Source organism: Coptis chinensis, chromosome 5, assembly GCF_015680905.1.
Source record: "Coptis chinensis isolate HL-2020 chromosome 5, ASM1568090v1, whole genome shotgun sequence".
Taxonomy (NCBI): domain Eukaryota; kingdom Viridiplantae; phylum Streptophyta; class Magnoliopsida; order Ranunculales; family Ranunculaceae; genus Coptis; species Coptis chinensis.
The window spans coordinates 93,697,828-93,712,240 of NC_141460.1; the positions used below are offsets into that span (position 1 = coordinate 93,697,828).

Below are 14,413 nucleotides of genomic sequence, written 5' to 3' on the forward strand. Positions count from 1 at the left end.
TCTGATAACTATAGTATGGCTCTATGTTTTTTTTTTCCAACTATGGCTTTCATTTGGATTATTGTCTCACTGTGTAGTATTTAAGGTATTTGGAGCTAGCATCGGCTCTTATCAAATGTGGATGTTTATTTATTTAATATTATTTTCCCAGTTCTGTGTATGTCCTGCTACTGTGTGTGTACCGTGCTTGATTATTTGGAGTCAATGCATGATTATTTTACTTGATCAGCACAAGGAGCTACGTGATCACATCCAACAATTAGCTACTTAAATTTTATATATCTTGTTGAACCCACATAAAATATATCAATTAGGAACACCATTGCTTGTTTTCTGAATGTGTTTTTTCTTTTAAGGATCTTAATGTTCGTATAAGTTCTATAAGGTATAGAGCTAGTTTTTCTAATAGTTGTTTCAATTCCTAGTGGATTATTTTAGTGCGAAGAATCAGGTTAGTTGCTTAAGGAACGTGCAGGCCTACACAAGGGTACTCGGAGTATGTTGAAATTGGTGCTGGAGATATTCTGACCATTCCCAAGGGCACTTAGTTGTAGCTGTGTTTTGTTGTCATTCATGGATAAGTACTCAGGTTTGATTGCTCCCTCCAATTTAATAACTACTTTTTGCTCCTTTTTTAAATAGGACTAGATATATTGTCCGTGTCGAAGCATTACCAAATTTTAGTTCTCTATTTGCCAACTTTCGTTTTATATAGCCTTGTGGTAAAGACAACTATGTTTTTAGTTTATTCCATTCAAACAGTTAACTATCTACAAATATTGAAGAAAGGCATGTGTATTCCAACAATTTGTCATTGCACCCCAAATAGTGTAGTATTGCATTGCAATTGGTGTTGAAAATTGAAAGTGTTCTCAATGTGTAGCTTTGCAATCCATAGGCATGCACAACTCAAGCTTCCTATTGCGGTATTCACCAAGAGCTTCCTATAGTGCCACGCTGTCATGCACAGATTTGAAAATGCTTTTACACAATTTCGTCTCAATATGTTGATGAAAAATACAAAGAGAAGAATCTGCTGCTGCTGACATAAATAACATACTTTTTTTTTTGGTAAAGACATAAATAACATACTCCAAACCTTACATTTAAGCATTCTTCAGTATTGACTTTGTCTTGCAGCCATTAAATAGAGCTTCTTTAGGTTAATGGCAAATCAACTGCAACCATAATAGTCTGGATTCTAGATAGACGACGTATTACAAAAGTCTGCCTAAGGTTTCTTCCTTGTTACTTTCTCGCAAACAAATCCAATGTAGCATGTACTTGTGCAAATCCAAAGGTCAGTTAAAGTCCATCCTATGCTTTCAATGCAAGTGTAAATCGGCAATGCCAATCCAAGCAAGTATATGCATAAAAAGGAATGCAAAGTCGTGAAGACCACAAACATGTATTTGAGAGAAATGTGTGAAACAATACACATATATTCGTATACAAACTGTAACCTGAAAGAGTGACCATATTTTTCAGCATGTGACCAATAGGCAATACTACATTGCAATGAGTGAACAAAACCAGTCAAACTGAACATCAGAATCATGGCATTACTAATGTGTCCCAACAGTGAGGTCGCTTCTAATCCTGAATTCCTGAATCAAATAATGTTGCTTATGCTATTGCAAATAAAAGATAAGAAGAGTAAGAAAATCTCAAACATAAAAACTCAGAGCTATTGCTCTACATGACAGTTATATGTAAGCAGAACTTATGTGCATCTACTGCTTTTATTGTTTAATCTCATCGTCACTCCTTTCATGTAAGGCATACGTGTCAATGAAATGTACAAACACATTTTAACATCATTTTGTTATGGTAAAAACAACAAAACAACAATCTCCAAACATCCATGACACTGAAAAGATCAAATAACCAAGAAGGCAAGAAAAATCTTCAAACATCCATGACCCTAAACAGCAGTCGCAAGAAAAACAGATGGCAATTCGGCAAATACCTTGCAATATAGTACAAAAAATTACAGCAAAATAAGACTAACGTTACGGTACTTAAAAGAAAAAATAATTACTGTAATGAATATAAAGAACAGATGTCATTCACACTCAACACATAAATCCACTGCCCCAAAAATTTCTAATCATGTGATCAACAAACAATATATAAGTACATAACTCATTAGAATGCTAATATTTTAATCATCAATATGTACCTGCTCATGATCCACTTGGTTGCCATAGCTTGATGTCAGCAATCAATTACCACTGAGCAAACAAAGTAAAAAAAAAAGTGAATAACAATTGAAAGGTAGTCCTAGTACCTAAAATTAAAGAACTCAACCCTTCAGAAAAAAAACACTCAAATTTTGAAACTATAAAAAAAGATTTGACATGGCTTGGAACTCCAAGTTGGTAGCTTAAATTTTGTCACATACAACAACATAAACTCCTCAAAAACAATATTTACATATTTATGAAAAACCTACGCACACTTAAATGCTTGTCCCTATTTTTTTTGCTGAGAAACTTAATAGTTGAAGCACTAAAAAGAAAACAAAAAAAAATTCTTTATACCTTAACTTTATGTAATAAAAAATTGACATTCTCAGGTTCTTGAATCCAAATCAAGCACTCAATCCCTAAATCTTACAAACATAATGGTAATGAAAATATAGCTAAGCTCAAACAGCAAGTCCTTCAAACAAACAAACAAATATATTCGTTGCAAAGAATGGAGGCGAGAACTAAGGAGTTTGCTTATTTGGTTTCCATCTCATAAACGAAGGCAGTGGTTTTCCTTGTATGGAATAATCCATCAAAATACGTATTTTCTTTTATGAAACAAAATGCCTAAATAAGTAAATATTAAACAAATAAGTGGAAAAAAATTGACAAACAAAGAGGGATTGAGTGAATACCTCTTTTCGACATCTTCAATAGCTTCAACTGCAGCAGCTGAAGCAGAGAGTGTTTGGGTTTGCTTGGTATTTAGAAACGAAGAGAAATGTAAGTTTGGGTTGAATGGTTTGAAAGTGATGACTTTGTTGGTAGATAGATGATGAAATGGGAGTGAAAGGTGCATTAGTAGGAATGGGTTGAACTGCACTAATCCTTCAATTCAATCAACATTTTCAGACCAACAATGAAATCAGATATTTGTTCATTTCAATTTCCAACTTCAATAGAGCTTTTTCACATAAAACCCAATATGAAAATTTGAAACATACCTGATTCACAGAGAAGGCAGTATGCGATCAGCTGCCAGTAGTATCATCGGTTTATTTAGGTTTAGCGAGGAAAGAGGTTTGTAAGAAGATTTGTGAGTTTCGTGAGAAGAGATTTGGGGTGTTATGAGTTTAGCGAGAAAAGAGATTTGGTTACGAAAAGCAGAAGATAGGAACAACGTTAAATGACGGCTTGAAGGCTTGAGTGGCTAAGAAAACAAGTGTTGCATTCTGGTAGACTAAAACCCAAATAAACACGGAATCACAGCCAAAAGGCTTAGAAGACTAAATAAAACCCACAGATGTTCAAAAGTGGTAAGATGGTATGGCGGTGGAAGGCTAGCTCGTGAAAGCCTCTATGTCACGGCGGCTAAAGCCAGGCTTAACAGCGCAGGCACGCCCCTTTAAAGGTGTTTAGATGTTCCAAGAATTTCCCTGCCACAAACAAACAAACAAAAAACAAAATCATGAGAAGCTAATGGGTCATAACGATTAGTAAGACATACCAAAGAAGAGAAGGCCTTAAAGTAAACTGGAAAATATATATAACAAAAGATGAACCAATTTTATGTACCCAGTGTAGACAAAATCTCCTGCAAACAAAACGTTGAAGCGGCGATCATAATTTGAAGGCCTTCCGTAGCCTTTGAAATGATGACCTTTTATAGTTCATTCCTTATACTTCTATAGTGAAGATAAAAGCAACGAAAAAATTGACAATAGTCCCCAAAAAGGAGCTAGATCAGGCTGACTCAAATTGGTGCAATATAGCAAACTATACCCAAAACACATTAAAGTGTAATTATTAATGAGTGCAAAACTTTCAATGATGAGAATAATAAGTTCTAACTAAAAAATTATTGTTTACCAGGAAGAAGCTATGAAGGTCCAGCGCCACAATTATTGTATATATGATATAAAATCCATCAGAGCACTAACCAGCTAATGCGAATCTCATGTATTTTATGAGAAAATTAGTTTTATGATTGGTCTATCAATTAATATTTTTTAACCAGATTCCAAACCCACCTTTTGATCTTTTGATTCATAGTGGAAAAGGAGTTTGCAACATTTTCCTTTAATGAAAAGAACAATCATATCCTTTATGCTACATTCCCATAGTAGAACAATTTTTAACTGATGTCCTCCAACCTATAAATGATTTTATCAAGTAGGTATTACCGTATTAGGAAAGCCAAACAACCATCTTAGTTATTTCTGAGCATATATAATTCAATTGAGAATGACAAATCCTCAAGCAACTTGGTGATTGATCGAAAAAAAAAAAAAAAAAAAAAAAAAAAAAAAAAACCATTATATGGATCTAATTGTCCCCAACGTTCATACCAAATTCATGTAGAGATAGACAATTGCCAAAGCCATCAAAGTGAACCTGCAACTTTAAACCTGTATTTCTGTAGCCTTCAACTAAGAAAAGAAAAAAGCCATGTCAATTACATGAATGGAGTAGTATGAGGAAATACTGCAAAAATCAATGAAACATGCATGGAAAATATAAAATCAACAACACACCTTTATTCTATGCATACATGAAGAGCGAGCCCACCTTCGAGAGTGAGCCCAAATTATACCGGGGAAGGGGTTTGAGGGAGTGGAAAAGGTTGGGGGTTGGAGAACCCAATCATTGGCGTCCTCATTCAAATTGAAGTGACCTCACTCTTGTACCCATCTTCAATTTACTCCAATAAAGTTGATTAAACCGCTTGGGATTTTCTCCTTCAATTGGGGATTGAGGATTGACTATTGAATGAATATGAGTGGTCTTTAGGTTTTCAGTTTGGGAAAGAAATGAAGGGTCTACGGAAACGGTGCATTCTTCATTATTCTCATTGCATCTAGGAGTTTGTTCTTTGTTTCTTTTTTTGATAGTACAAAGAAAGTGGTGGAAGTTGCAGAGCATGGCTTGGAGTCAAGCAACTCAGAAAAATAGGTGTTTTATTGTTGTTGGAGGAAAAGCCCGGACGGACGCCGGATAGGCTTAGAAGGCTAAAAAGGACAGATATTGAATGGGGTTACGATAAGAGCGCGGTGGAAGGCTAGCTCGCCCACGCCTCTATGTGATGGCGGCTAAAGCTAGGCTTGGCAGCTGGGGTGCGCTTCTTTAAAGGTGTTTAGATAGATATGTTGTTGCTAACAATTTAGTTGGAGCAAAAAAAGATAACTGTAAAAACGAAAAGCAATAAATTTCATAGCTTGACATACATTTTTAGGTGGAATAATTATGATTATATATCATCACATGATATAGACAACTCAGGCAACAGTCGTATTTATAGCCATAAATTCAATTTAAAAGTTATAACTACTTAAATCCTCAATCACACAACCGTCAAGAGTAATCGGGAACCCAAAGTTTAGTAGAGTTGAAAGTTTTGAAATCCCACAATGGCTTGGATATTATGAAAAATCTTATGTAGCTAACCAAATTACTAATAATGATAATTATAAACTAATTGAGGAAGAAAACGTATACTTGAGCAATTATGTATAAGGTCCAAATAAGTTGATTTCTTTATAATACTTTTTGACAGAAGTGAATTTATTTAATTTGATTATTATATATAGTTTAGTATATAGTTATAGATGTCAAGTAGGTTGCTTTGGGTGGTCACGAACGAATACTACAAATAGGAAGAGCTCGATGAAAATCGTATGAAGAAAATTGTGCTGAAGCAGTTACACAAAATTGTCTACTATCATCCTATTCCTCTTACACCTAAAAAAAAAAAAATCAACGTCAATCTGAACAACACATCTGAAGACCTTAATAAACATTTCACACTCATTTCATAGCATATTTTGATAGTAAATTAAATTATAAGTCCTGGACAATTGGACAATCAGAAAATAAAAAAGATGAAGTTGTTGTAAAGTCTAACCTTATTTCTTCTTATTCTTCAAGGAAATCCAAGAAAAAGTCAAAAAGCAAGCAAGGTCGGCGACTTAGCTAATATAGTGAGATATAGAACTGAAAAAAAAACATGTGATCAATCTTTTAGCAATGTAGAAATTAGGTAATCGGAAGACTTCAAATTAGGGTTAATAAATAGCGCAATGAATATGTTTCATACATATATAAGCAATATAGAAAGAAAAAGTTTGACGTACCTACTGAATGTTTAAATCTTAGTTGTAGCTTGTCTTTTCAAGTGAGTTCACGAGGACATCTTACCCTTAAGCGTTAAAACTTTAAGATGAAAAGGGTATGAAGCCAACTATAATCCTACAAACGTCACATTGTAACAGGTATATATTGGGAATGGGCTGCTACACAGTTCTAAAAATGAAGACTTTCAACAAACAACATGACGGGTAGTTTACTCTATGTAAGTTCAAGGGCTTGGAGATTATTAAAAAGTCTAGCCGCAACTAACCATATTACTAATCATCATAACTATAAACTAATGGGCCGGAGATAGCATTATAATTTAGCATTGATGCAGGGGTCCAAAGGAGTTAATTTGTTTATAAAACTCTTTTGAAGCGAATTTATTTTAATATTATTTATATATAATTATAGTTGTCAAGTAGGGTGATTCGTGTGTCACCAATCGAATACCATTTGTAAATAACTACGTGACATAAACTTGAAGCTAGCAATAATAAAAATACTATTGAAATACTAAATAAGTCCACTAACACCTATTATTCCTAAACTGAAAGCTGGAAGTCAAAGTTAAGGCTAGAGTGTCCTAAAGTCCCAGAGGTCAAGTGAGTTAACGGGGACATCTTACCCTCAAGCGTTAAGCCTTTAAGACGAAAATGGTATGAAAGCAACCATAACCCACAAACTTCACATTGTAACATGTATATACTGGGAAGGGGTTGCTATACAATTTTTAAAATAAAGACTTCCAACAAACAACATGACTGGTAGTTTACTATACCTAAGTTCAAGGCGGCAGGAAGAGAGTGACATTTAACATGCAAGTCAATATTAAAATTCGGGCTATTCCTTTTTTTTTTATCCTACCCAAGCCTTATGATGTTTTCATAATCAAGCATTGCATCCCCTGATCGACTTGTAAATACAGAACAACAAACTTTCTCTAAGATTCTTGCATTAAAAATTCTTTCCACGACAATAGAATATAGATGTGCCTAAAGATAAGTGGCGCCTAAGGCGGGTACTATGCAAACGGATACCGAAAGTAAATCTCCTTATGATCAAATTATTCTAAGAGTAACGAATTCTACTTCAGTAACTTTAGTTTGTGAAGAGTAACTTCTACAAATTTCCTAAGAATGCTATAGTTTGTAAGTATTATGATAATATTCTACATAAACTCGCTTTGAGCAAAGTTTCGATGGTGGACGTTGAGAAGGATGGGTCGGAGTTAAGAAGCTAGGACAACGTAGGGTCAATCACTACATATATTAACTGTCATTTATCGCCCCTTGTTAAGATGAAGATTATTCCCAACCAAAATTAATAATGCGGAGTATGCAACATGGAAAAAAGAATTGTGGGCCAATATTGCCAACTCTTAGAGTCCATCAACATTGACAGTAACAGTATGGTCAACTTGCACAGTTGCGCGCCTAAGGATTTCACTGAATTTTTCTTTTCTTGATTAATACAAAATATTTGGTTACCTTGAAGGAAAAAAAATCAACTTGAACCTATCATGTTAGAATCAACCATCTTATGAGAACATATAGATTCAAGGGATCAACGTCTCCGTTGTGCTTATCTCTATCTAAGAGAAACAGAAAGGGATGGGGAAGCTAAACTATGACCAATCCATTGAACATTTCAGACATGAACATCCATTAGAGCTCTCTAACATCCAGCAACCTTCTCCAAACTTATCTTCTTGTACAGGGTGCAACCTTAAACCCTCTGAATGGTTCTACACTTGCAAGGCTTGCAATTATATCCTCCATATCCAATGCTCTCAAATACCCCAACATATTAAGCACCCTGAAGATCCCAACCATGCCCTCATCCTCCAAGCGCTACCAGCCCACTTGCAAGCTTGATTACCCACCCATTTACTCCAACAAAGCTTACTACCCTACCTCTCACGACCCTCCTACCTAGAAAGAGCACTAACTATATGTGATGCATGTTGGGAACATGTCAAGGGCTTCTACTACTACTTCAACTCCTGTGACCTTGTCCTCCATATCCTCTACGCTTCCATGTCCCTCTCCGTCAAACACCAAAGTCACTCTCATTCTCTTAAACTCACATATAACCCTCCCTATCAAACCAAAGGCTTATCTTGTGATAGATGCCAAAAACTGGGATGAAAGTAGTGGCTTTATTGGTACAACCCATGGGAATTTGATGCACATCTAGAGTCTGTAACATCTAAGCCTATAGTGTCAGAAATTCAACATCAGATTAGGGTTCGACAGGCAGAGACACCACCTCCAAACTACAATTCATTTCCAGGTTCACATCAACCTCAGATATAACGTTCTGGAACTGGACAACGGGGGAATGTGTCTCAACAACCAAATGATTATGTCAATAATCAGAGGGTAGCTTTCTCCCCCAAATCTCTGACTTACTTTCTTAGAGCTTTGTCCCTCTCTTTTTAATGGTATGGTTTGCCCTTATTCAAATCTTCATCGACAATTTGTTATATTTGTTGTACTTAAAGGAATGACACATGCTACTTATCTTGAGGTGAAATATTGTCTTCTTGTTATAGAGAGTGACCTATTGCTTTGCAACTTTGCTTTGTCTTATATTATTTTCTTACAGGTCGTATTGTCATGGGTCTGTTTGGGAAAACTGTACCCAAAACTGCAGGAACACCATTTAATATCATGTATTCTACATTTATTGAAAGTTAGCACCGTCGGTTTTGTTTCTACTTAACATACATATGAATGATTTTTAAAATGTTTTTAACAGGTCAGTGTCAAAATATGAACTTGTAGCCATAAAAGAAAGCATAAAAGCAATAAGCAGATTCAATACAAATATAAAGAAGAGATAAGAGGGTTATCAAGATAGCAAGAATGAATGGATTTACAAAGAGGTTCTTACCTCTTATTAATGGCTTGTTTCTTCTGCTTCTTCTTCTTAGCGATTGAAAAAGGATAAATTGGTACGATGGGTTAGCGATTTATTCAATAAGAACAGCAAAATCACTGATTGAATTGATTTGATTCTTTTGATTAGGTGAAACAGGCGGTGGAAGCTGAGGAGGATGGCTCGGAGTTGAGCAGCTAGGATAAGGTAGGTGTTGAGTGCTGTTTGGAGGGAAAACCGGACGGATGCCGGATAGATTTAGGCAGCTAAAAAGTACAGATGGCGAATGGGCTGAGAAGAAAAGGCCCACGCTTCTATGTGCTGGCGGCTAAAACTACAACGGCTAACTCGGGCACGCTCTCTTAAAGGGGTTTAGATGGTTGATTTTGTTGGCAACTGAGAGCCTAGAGATGTAAAACCCCATATTTAAGATTATACAAGTTAAGACAATAATAACAATAATTGTATGTAATTGCAAGTTTCAAGCCTACCATGTATTTAAGTTTGATACCTCTGCAAACACGTATATTAGTCCCATCATCATTCTTCATATTGCGGATTATTACAGTATGTTTTATTTTGCTAATAATAGTATCATCATAATAATTACACCAACAGTTCTAACCTACAAACCCATTACTGTTCATCCATTTACGCATATACCATCAACATATTACCACATACACAATTCAAAGATATCAAGGGACATCAAAATAACAGGAAAAACAATAACCACAAACCTCAATATCAAGGAAAATCATTTAACAAAAAAAAAAAGGTACCAATGGCAAGGAGCTGAAGAACAGATAATTCTCTAGCCAATTGTTGATGACCCTCTGATTTCACATGTACAGAATCCACTTGTTTCCTCCTTATCAAACTTCTAAACCCAACATTATTATTCCCACCACCACCACCTTTTTCTTTCTCAACCACCATCCTTACACACCTATAATAATAACAATACTATTCTTCTTCTTTTGAAAACTGAAAAACCAAATGAAAAAAACTAAAAACTGCCAGCTTATCTCCAAACCTTCAAAGATTCTATCTTTATATGCATGGAGAGCGGGCAGATTATAATTGGCACCTAATCAAAGAAGAAGAAAATATAGGCAAAAGAATGCGTTGGCCAGTTATTGTAATCCTACCGTGCTTCTTATCGATTGTTTGGCTATGGATTTCTCTTGTTCCAAAAACAGACCATGAAATATCATTCTAAGTTTGCTTATAGCTTTTGTGGAGAGATATTGTTCTGTATATAGAACATGTATAAACCTAAGATATATCTGTGCGGAGACCTTTTTTTTTTTTTTTTTTTTTTTTTTGTGAAGAGTTTTGTTTTTTTATGTTTGTTTGGGTTACGAACAATTGAAATCTGCAAAAAGTGTAGATTTACTTTTTTTTAGCCGAATTATTATTGTAAAATCTGATGTGTCAGTCTCAGAAAAAAAAAAAAAGGGGACTGACGTGGGTCACTGGGAGCATTCTCAACTACTCAGTATTAATGGTCTTTGATTGGGGCTTGGTAGCAATTAAACGGGTTCTGAGACTTGTAGACTTTTGAGTGGGTAGCTTAGTGAATTGAGTTTTGGTCTGTCCCAATAACCATTCTAAGATCCAGAACCCACTTTAAAGGTTTGAGATAGAACCAAAGAAACACAGCACCGAATGTCAAATTCTCTTCATCCTTATCTCATTCATTTTGGCCGAAAACCACAACTCACAAATGGAGAAGATGATGGGAACCTCAAATACCCTGAATTAATGGTTGTTTGATTCTAATATCTATGGTATCTCACCACCCAAGAAGAAGAAATGAGAGAGAAATCGGTTTTGGAGCAGATTTGACACCTTTCACCAAATTAGTCATAACTTTCTACATAGTGATTGGTTTTAGATGCCGTTTGGACCGTTGGAAAATAGATTCAAAGAGGTTTCTGGGGATATATGACTCACAGGGTGGTTTGAAATAGAATTACTGAAACTAATGTTTTCATTAATTGATTATCAAGTTCTTACATCCTGTATTTATACTCTTCATTACACAGAAAACAGTTACAAAAACAGTTACAAAAATTGTTACAAGTCTGTTTCAAGATGATGAGCTGGCACTGACTTCTCTTGTCTCTAGCTTTGACTGAAGTCTTCCTTAATACCCCCCTTCAAGGTGAAGGGATTATTGCTTCTTGATAGCTTGGATAACATTAGATGGAATCGTTGAGATGATAGACCTTTAGTAAACATATATCCGCGATGCGATCCTGTGTACAAAGATACTGAATATCCACTACTTTATTAACAACCAACTCTCTTATATAATGATAATCGATTTCTACATGCTTAGTGCGAGCATGAAAGATAGGATTATTGGTTAAGCTATATACCGATATTGTCACAAAATATGAGAGGAGGTTTCAATATAGTAATATGTAAGTCTTTCAATAGTAAGCAAACCCAATAGATTTATGCACGGTATTGTGTGCTAGAGATCGATATTCAACTTCAAGATTTGAGCGTGCTTACTGATATCTTTGCTTTTTTATTGACCAAGAAATAAGATTACTCCCCAAAAAATACACGAATCCGGTCGTAGATCTCCTATCAATAGGACATCCAGCCCAATTTGCATCAGTGTATGCTTGAATAATGAAGGAACTCTTTGTAAACCACACTCCATAATCGATTGTACCTTTCAGATATCTGATGATCCTTTTGACTGTTGCTAAATGAGTAGACCTGGGAGAGTGCATGAACTGACAGACTAAATTAACAACAAAAGAGATGTCAGGCCTTGTCCAAGTAAGATATTGTAATGCTCCCACTAAGGACCTATAAGATGTAGGTTCTGCTAACAACTCTCTTGAATGAGAATCCAATTTACAGCTTGATGAAATAGGTGTTGAAGCTGGTTTAGCATCAATCATGTTAGCTTTTCGTAATAAATCATAAGTATACTTTGTTTGACACAAAAATATACCCCTTGAATCTCTTTGAGCCTCTAGTCCCAAAAAATAATGAAGTAAACCTAGATCCTTCATAGCAAATGTAGAACTCAGCTGACTGATGACTTGCAGATACTTAACTTTAGAGATTCCTGCAATAAAGATATCATCTACATAAACTAGAATGTAAGTAATGGACTTCTGACCTTTTTTAATGAACAAGGAATGATCTGCTTCAGATGTAGTGAATCCAAGTGCTAATAAAGCTTCAAATAACTCCTCATACCAAGCACGAGGGGCTTGTTTAAGTCCATAGATGGATTTCAAAAGTTTACAAACATAGTGAGGCTTCAGAGGATCAATGAACACTTGTGGTTGCTTCATAAAGACTTGCTCCTTTAAGTGACCATACAGAAAAGCATTGGAGACATCCAACTGCCTTATTTCCCAATTGAAACTGATTGCAAGTGATAAGATGAGTCTTATAGTAGTGGGCTTGACAACAAGACTGAAAGTTTCTAAGTAATCAAATCCATACTGCTGATTGAAGCCTTTGGCAACTAACCTTGCCTTGTGTTTATCAATAGACCCATTTGCTTTTTGCTTCAACCTAAAGACCCATTTATTATCAACTATATTCTGAGCTGAGGAAGGAGGAACTAGAATCCAGGTTCTATTTTTAAGCAGTGCATTAAATTCAGTAAACCATGGCATCTTTCCAAGCAGAGTCCTTAATAGCTTGAGTATAACATATTGGAGTTGATGGAATTTGGGAAAAAAGAATAGTGTGTAAAGCATGAGGTAAGGGATGTTTAGTTGTATGAAACACCTTTGGTTTTAAAAATACCTTGTTTGGCTCTTGTTTGCATGTTATGAGTGTTGGATGAAGATGGTAAAACCTGAGAAAGAGTGGATGATTGAGGACTGATAATTTTTGGAACTATGTTGATAGATTGAGATTGAGATTGAGAAGAGGTTGTATTGATAGTCTTAGGTTGAGAAGAAATTTGAAGAGGTGATATTGAAGTGGATTGTTTTAGAAACTGTTGAGGAAGATCAAGAGGAGTTTGAAGAAGAATGAACTTTAAAAGGAAACTGATTTTCATTGAAGATAACATGCCTTGAGATGAAAACTCTACCAGACTCAATATGAAGGCACCTGTAACCTTTGTGATTTAAAGAATAGCCAATGAAAACACATAGTTTGGACCTTAACTCTAACTTGTTATTAGTATAAGGTCTCAACCATGGAAAACAAGTGCAACCAAAGACTTTGAGTGTAGAGTAAGTAGGTTTTCTGTTAAAAAGTTTTTCCCAAGGTGAGATGAAAGCAAGAGAAGAAGATGGTAATCTATTTATAAGATAGACTGAAGTAGAAAAAAGGTCTACCCAGTATTTTGAAGGAATGCAAGACTGAGAAATGAGAGTTCTAGACATATCCAAAATGTGTCTATGCTTCCTCTCCACAACTCCATTTTGCTCTGGAGTATGTGGACAAGTGAATTGATGAGCAATCCCAGATTTATACAAAAAACTTTCAAGAGCATCACTAACAAACTCTCCACCATTATCAGATCGTACTATTTTTATTTTATGAGACAGAAAATTTTCAATAAAGGATTTAAAGGATTGGTATACAAAACAGAATTGAGACTTAAGGTGTAAGGGAAAGAACCAACAATACTTTGAAAAATCATCGACAATAGTAGCAAAAAATCTATTGCCACCTACTAAAAAAACTGGAGATGGACCCCAAAGATCCATGTGTAACAATTGTAAAGGTGCAGTAGATTTACAAACTGAAGATGTAAAGGGAAGTTTTGTAATCTTTCCTACAGCACAATCATTACAAAAAGAAAACTTCTTTGACTGACTTTGAACATCAATGCATCTTGTTTGAAGAAGCTTGTGAAAGATATATAGGAGTGGCAGGATGTCCAAGTCTGCTATGCCAAATTGAACTTGATGCTTTATTAGAGAGAAGAGCAGTAGGGGATTGAATGGACTGATGAGACTGTGATGATAGAAGCAAAGGGTAGAGACCATTCTTAGTTTGTCCTTGGAAAAGAATCCTCCCCGATGCCATGTCCTTGATAAAAAATGCAAAGGGAGTAAAAATAAGCATACAATGATTGTCATATACAAACTTATGAACACTAAGAAGATTGTGCTTTATGGTAGGAACATGTAAAATATTTTTCAGATGAAGAGTATTATCAGTATGAGGGACACGAAATGAAGTAGATCCAATGTTAATAATTTGCA

The 14,413-nt window shown here is 35.3% G+C and overlaps 1 long non-coding RNA gene across 10 annotated transcripts; it reads right to left on the reverse strand.

The window, feature by feature from the left end:
• Nucleotides 1-779: 779 nt before the first annotated feature.
• On the reverse strand, nucleotides 780-11,167 carry LOC147500246 (uncharacterized). 10 transcript variants are annotated; one of them, XR_015196260.1, is made up of 8 exons: nucleotides 9,219-9,891; nucleotides 6,094-6,182; nucleotides 4,541-4,621; nucleotides 3,197-3,628; nucleotides 2,888-3,080; nucleotides 2,183-2,234; nucleotides 1,105-1,607; nucleotides 780-957 (listed from the first exon to the last, which is right to left on the reverse strand). It is a non-coding gene; the product is annotated as an uncharacterized LOC147500246 (long non-coding RNA). The 10 variants fall into 10 exon arrangements; XR_015196263.1 differs by lacking the exon at nucleotides 780-957 and adding an exon at nucleotides 4,727-5,930 and having other exon boundaries at nucleotides 970-1,607; nucleotides 9,219-11,167; XR_015196259.1 differs by lacking the exon at nucleotides 780-957 and adding an exon at nucleotides 9,986-10,733 and having other exon boundaries at nucleotides 970-1,607; nucleotides 9,219-9,607.
• Nucleotides 11,168-14,413: the final 3,246 nt, after the last annotated feature.